Here is a 6,282-nt window from a genome sequence, read left to right as displayed (position 1 = left end):
CCCATAACAACACTTATGGGGAGCCAAGCCCTATTCTAGAAGTCATCTTAGTTTGCATGATCTTCCATCAGTAAGATCCTTAAACTCATTTCATTCACCTACACAGAGGGAAGTTAAACAAGGTGAGCTCTAAAATCCCTTTCAATTCTAAAATAAAATTATTGATTCATTTTCTTCTTTTTCTGTGTTGTCTTTCAAGTTGTATTAGGAACATTTTTCTTTCAATAATGCCTCTTTTCCACCCTCCCCAAATATACACTTAATTCTGAAGAATTAAAACAAGATTTTAAGCACACTATTCTCTTCCAAAACACATGGAGAAACCAACACAATGCAAAAGCTGTTTTACGATTGTGGCAAAATCACTAAACAAATCATTTCCATGCCTAAATAACAAGATGGTAGGCCAGACATCGCAATTCCCACCTCCTCTTTTTCCATCCCCAAAATAGATGACTACTTGCTTATTTTGTAAAGTAGGTGTTAAAAAGTTTCTTGGGTATTGGGGAAAAAAAAAAAAACAACAGAACAGTGATCCAGAACAAAATTTAATTATATCTTTTACATTTAAAATTTTTTTCTCATTAAACTTTTGTTTTAATGGGTCTCAAAATCCGTGACAGAGTTTTGGTCGTGTCGTTTCTATTAAAAAGTATTGATTTTAAAAATTAATGACTTAATGGGACACCTGGGTGGCTCAGTCGGTTAAGCCTCTGCCTTCAGCTCAGGTCATGATTCCAGGGTCCTGGGACTGAGTCCCGCATGGGGCTTCTTGCTCAGCGGGGAGCCTGCTTCTCCCTCTGCTTACCATTCCCCCTGCTTGTGCTCTCTCTTTCTGACAAATACAGAAATAAAATCTTTTAAAAAATTAATAACTTAAAACTGCCACACACACACACACACACACACACACACACACACACACACACACAAAACAAAACATTCTCTTTTCCTTCTGAAGGCTTTACAATGCATTGCTATTATTAACCAGTCTTAAACTATTAAACTTAAATGGCGAATTGACACAGTTTTGATACCATTCTCCCACTGCTGATTAAGACTGGGGTGGCATGTGTTGGGGATAATATTCACTGAGCCTTGTGAGTTTTCTGGGCAGACTTGGTGATCTTGCCAGCTCCAGCTGCCTTCTTGTCCTCTGCTTTGATGACACCCACAGAAACCATCTGTCTCCTGTTAGGAACAGCAAAACGGCCCAGAGGAGGGTAGTCAGAGAAGCTCTCAACACACATAGGCTTGCCAGGAACCATATCAATGATGGCAGCATCACCAGATTTCAGGAACATGGGGCTACCTTCCAGCTTTTTTCCAGAACTGTGGTCAATCTTCTCCTTCAGCTCAGCAAACATGCAACAACGTGAGCTGTGTGACAAACCAGTGCAAGTGCGTAGCCAGTGCTGAATTGGCTGGATGGTTCAGGATAATCACCTGTGCTATGAAGCCAATTGCTTCTGTTGGTGGGTCATTTTTGCTGTCACCAGCCACAGTGCCACAACAAACATCTTTGACGGGTATGTTCTTGACATTGAAGCCCACCATCGTCCCGAGGAACAGCTTCACTCAAAGCTTCATGGTGCATTTCAGCAGACTTTACCTCAGTTATAACATTGACTGGAGCAAAGTTGACCACCATGCAGAGTTTAAGAACACCAGTCTCTGGGACACCTGGGTGGCACAGTCCATTGAGCATCTGGCTCTTGGTTTTAGCTCAGGCTCTGATCTGAGGGTCATGAGATAGAGCCCCCATGGGACTCTATGCTCAGCATGGAGTCTGCTTAGAATTCTTTTTCCCTCTCCCTCTGTCCCTCCCCTCCTCTAAAATAAATAAATAAATCTTAAAAAAAACAAAAACAAAAAAACACACCAGTCTCCACTCAGCCCACAGGGACAGTACCAATACGATGAATTTTGTGGATGTCCTGGGGGGGCAAACACAAAGGCTTGTCATTTGGACGAGCTGGTGGCAGGATTCAATCCAGAGTTCCAAGCAGTGTGATTCCACTGGCATTGGCATTTTCACAGGTGACTTTCCATCCCTTGAACTAAGACATGTTAGCACTTGGCTCCAGAATGTATGCTGTCACAGTTCCAACCAGAAACTGGCACAAATGCTACTGTCTCGGGATTGTAGCCAATTTTCTTAATGTAGGTGTTGACTTCCTGAATGAGTTCCTCATATCTCTTCTGGCTGTAGGATGGCTCAGTGGAATCCATTTTGTGAACACCGACGATTAGTTGTTTCACGCCCAGTATAAAAGCCAGAAGGGCTTGTTGTGGGTCTGCCCATTCTTGGAGATATCTGCTTCAAATTCACCAACATCAGCAGTGACTATTACGACAGCATAGTCAGCCTGAGATGTGCCAGTAATAATGTTTTTGATGGAGTCTCTGTGACCTGGGGTGTCAACAATGGTCACAGAATACTTGCTGGTCTTGAATTTCCACAGGGAGATATCAATGGTGATATCAGGTTCACAGTCAGCTTTCAGTTTACCCAAGACCCAGGCATACTTGAACTGGCCTTTCCTATCTCAGCAGCCTCCTTCTCAAACTTTTCAATGGTTCTTTTTTCTTTCCCACCACATTTGTAGATCAGATGACCAATAGTGGTAGACTTGCCCAAATCTACGCATCCAAGACAGTGATGTTGATACAAGTCATCTCCTTTCCCATTTTGGTTTAGGTTTAGTGGTGGTTTTTACAACACCAGTGTTCTGGCAGCAAACCCATTGTGAAAAGGCTGATTATCTTTTTAAAAACTTGTAAATCTATTTAGGGATTTTAGAAAGAAATGAATGAAAGGAAGATCCTAATATCTAAAACTCAAGTCAGATTGACTTCAGATAGAATCCAATGTGACAAATGTTAAGTTGTTGTTGGGAAAGTGAAGGAGCATACCATGAGGAAACTAACCACACAAACACAGCTCATCACTTTTGTGCCCCTGGTGTATTTCTGGGTTCAAAATTCAGCTCTTTAGAATTCCCATATCCTCCATTCCTAAATATAAGCTGTCTGCATATTTTTACATCATACAGACACAGTGAAAATACCAACTCATACATTTCATTTTGTTTAGGTAAAATTTTCATCAAGACAAGGAATCATGCTCTAGTTTTTGGACACACACACAAACACCCCAAGACGGGTAGACTATTATGTCTTTGAATGTGCGGATTCTGCTTTACTCCCTTATTTCCCAGCACTTACCACTGTGTACATAGCACATGACTGACAAACATGGTCTGCATACATAAAAATAAAGCACTTAATATGGAGTTTCTTTAAGGCAGAGCAGAATAAAATATTAACAGAACAATAAAATACTTCTAATTTACTCAGTATTCACTGATGCCAAGCACTTTACCCACTTTGCCTTTAATCCTTAAGATTCCTCTGTTAGGCATTATCATTCACATTTCACAGAGATGACATTTCTAAGAAGTAAATGGTCCACCGTGATACAGCGAGTAACCCATGGCCTGGCTCTCAACCACAGCCTGCCTGGCTGCACAGCCCCGTGCTCTTTCCCCTCCAGCACACTTTCTCTCCTTACTGCTCTAACCACATGCCATCCAACTTACATATGACTTTATGAATATTATTATGAAAAAACATAGAGAAAAATGTGTTTCTGTTTCACAGCTGGCTAATATCTTCCAACCAGATCTCCAACTAGTAATCACTTTGTCTTGTGGGTAAGTTGTTTTGTTTTGGCTTACCAAAATATTTTTCTGTCCGAGGGAAAGCCTGTCTGAGAGTATATACATACATCGGTACAAAGGAATCAAATAAAAGGGGCATGAAGTTTTGTAGGTAGCCTGTAAGCTAGCCAGGGAAATAATGAAGGAATGAGGTCAACCAGGAGAAAGAAAGGACACCCGTCATGGTCCTCCAGTTAAATTAAGTCTTCAAAACTCAAGCTCTAGAGCCAGAGGCCTAATCAGTGGAGGGCAGTAGACAAAGAAATTGCCTGGGTCCTAAAGCAAGACCCTTGTGCAGACTGGCCTCCTTCCTCAGATGTGTTGGTGGAAAAGGCCATGTAGTGATCAAACCCTCTAATTTTGGCTTTCTAATGCAGGGCTCCATCTGCCCCACATTTCAGTTACTTGTGTTGGGAGAAGTTGAAGAATCAAGTTAAGTCTCCCAGTATCACTCAACAAGCAAGATACAAAAATAAGCAGCCTTCATTTGACCAGGGTTCAATTTTCTTATAGAATGTTCTTACAGTCCTCGTCATCAGAAGTAGGGCCTGATCCTTATTGGTTGTACGTTCTCCCCAAAATTAGTTAATTTATCATGTCATGTCACTTTGACTCATTAATCCAAAGGTTTCCAATGGGGATTGTCATTGACTCAAATTCTTCATTCATGGCATGGCAATAGGTGATTAACACCAGAACCTAACATTTGCCCTCTTAAAAATAGTACTTGCAGAACTTGCAGAACGTAAACATTCTTGCTACTTGATCTTTCTTCAGCTTCCAAGAGATGATCATAAATGAAATATGACTGATCCTCAACAATTCTCTAAGCTTAAGTTTTATATTTATAGCCACTATGCATACACATGCATAACAAATGTCATATCTGCATTTGTCATAAATATGCAATTAAAACACTTCCCAAACATTGTGCAAACTGTTCTATGTAAATTATCACAACAAACCTAGGACATGATAATGAAAAAAAAAAAACCTGGGACTCAAAGAGGCAAATGTGCCCAACGTTGTATAGCTATTTAAACAAACTTTATACATATACATGACTAAATAGATCACTCCAAAGTCCATTGAGACAAATTAATTCTGTCTTCTGAAGTAGCAAAACCTTATTATTTGAACCACTCTTTTTGTTCTTATCATATACTGATCTACATTGTCATTGTTTGTGTCCAGTCAAACCTTCGAATGTCAGCTCTTTAAAGCTGGGGAATCAGATGAAAGCAATTAATATGTTCCCCAGAAAAATCCATACATCCACCATTGTTGTTCCCATGATTTCAGAGAGTTGAAGCACCTTCTGTAGCCTGCCTGTAGGCTTGAAGATCCAGGTACCCTACAGAGCCATGAGGCCCAAGCCCCGAACACCTCTTATGCTCTCTTACCCTCCTTCCTGTCTTCCACAGGCCTGTGCCTCACACACTTCTGGTTCTCAAGAATACCCTGATTTCAAAAGAGAAAGACACTTGCTGTGAACTTTACAGTCCAGGAGACTATAAATGTGGTTTACCAGAGAGATTGTTTTTCTTTTTTATTATCATATTCTTGAACACATAAAACCCAGGAAAGAGATAACAATAACTTGTGCTCTGAGCCTTGACTTTGGCGAGCATTATGGGAACAGACACTTCTTCAATGGACTGCTTTTGTCTTACATCAAAAGCACTGACTGCTCTAGAAGATCTGGATATGTCTATGCCAATTTTTTCATGTTGGAGATATTTAGGGAGGTGTTCAAGTGGACATTAACACTCTTTTTGGAAAGAAAATATTCTTCTTTCTTGAATACTCATCACGTAAAAAGAACTTGGCAGACCAAAAGTTGAGACCATTCAGTATATGCTCCTTTGGTAAAAGCTAAAATTCAATTGAAAGGTTTTAATCTTGGTATGAAGGTCACATATTATTATTTTACTCTATGTTTCCTTCTAAAAACATTTTAGGGTCTGAACATGACTTTTATTGTGAGATCTGTAATAAAAATAGCTAGAAATAGAAAGTCCAGACCTCTGCTCCATCCTTTGTACCTAATTCTCAACTTTATCACTCTTTGCCTAGGTTCTTTGAACCACTTCCTGTCTCAGAACCCTCTGGCCAAGCTGGTAGGTGTTGACTGACACCAGCACTTTTAATAATAATTAAATCTATTCATGTCATTTGCTTACTTAAAAACCTTTCTTGGCTCCTACTGCATATAGCATTAGACCACATTTCTTATTTTAGCTCCAAATGCCCTTCCACCATACATCTGGCCTTGTGTTCCTTTGCTAATTCCGTCTAACCTCTTGTCCCCTTTCTTTGAGCCACCAACACAATTCTAAATTCCAGTTTTACTAACGTCACTGCCACTTTCTAAGCACAATAAGACTTACCACAATGATAAGCATGCTATCTCTTCTGGAAGGTCCTTTCTTACATTCACCACCTGGAAACACCTACTCATCTTTTAAGACTTAATTCAAGCTTCATCTCTTCCAAGAAGGCTTTCATGAACCCTTCATGTAGTGTCTTTGTCTTTTGTTGGTACCAGGGGTTGTTGACC

At 40.1% G+C, this 6,282-nt stretch overlaps 1 pseudogene; it reads right to left on the bottom strand.

Annotated features, from left to right (window-relative positions):
- Positions 1-1,081: 1,081 nt before the first annotated feature.
- LOC103664927 lies at positions 1,082-2,691 on the bottom strand (annotated as a pseudogene).
- Positions 2,692-6,282: the final 3,591 nt, after the last annotated feature.

The sequence above is a fragment of the Ursus maritimus genome, unplaced genomic scaffold, assembly GCF_017311325.1.
Source record: "Ursus maritimus isolate PB19 unplaced genomic scaffold, ASM1731132v1 scaffold_30, whole genome shotgun sequence".
Classification (NCBI taxonomy): Eukaryota; Metazoa; Chordata; class Mammalia; order Carnivora; family Ursidae; genus Ursus; species Ursus maritimus.
The sequence above is the reverse complement of the archived record's forward strand: the minus strand, read 5'-3'. Positions and strand labels throughout refer to the sequence as shown.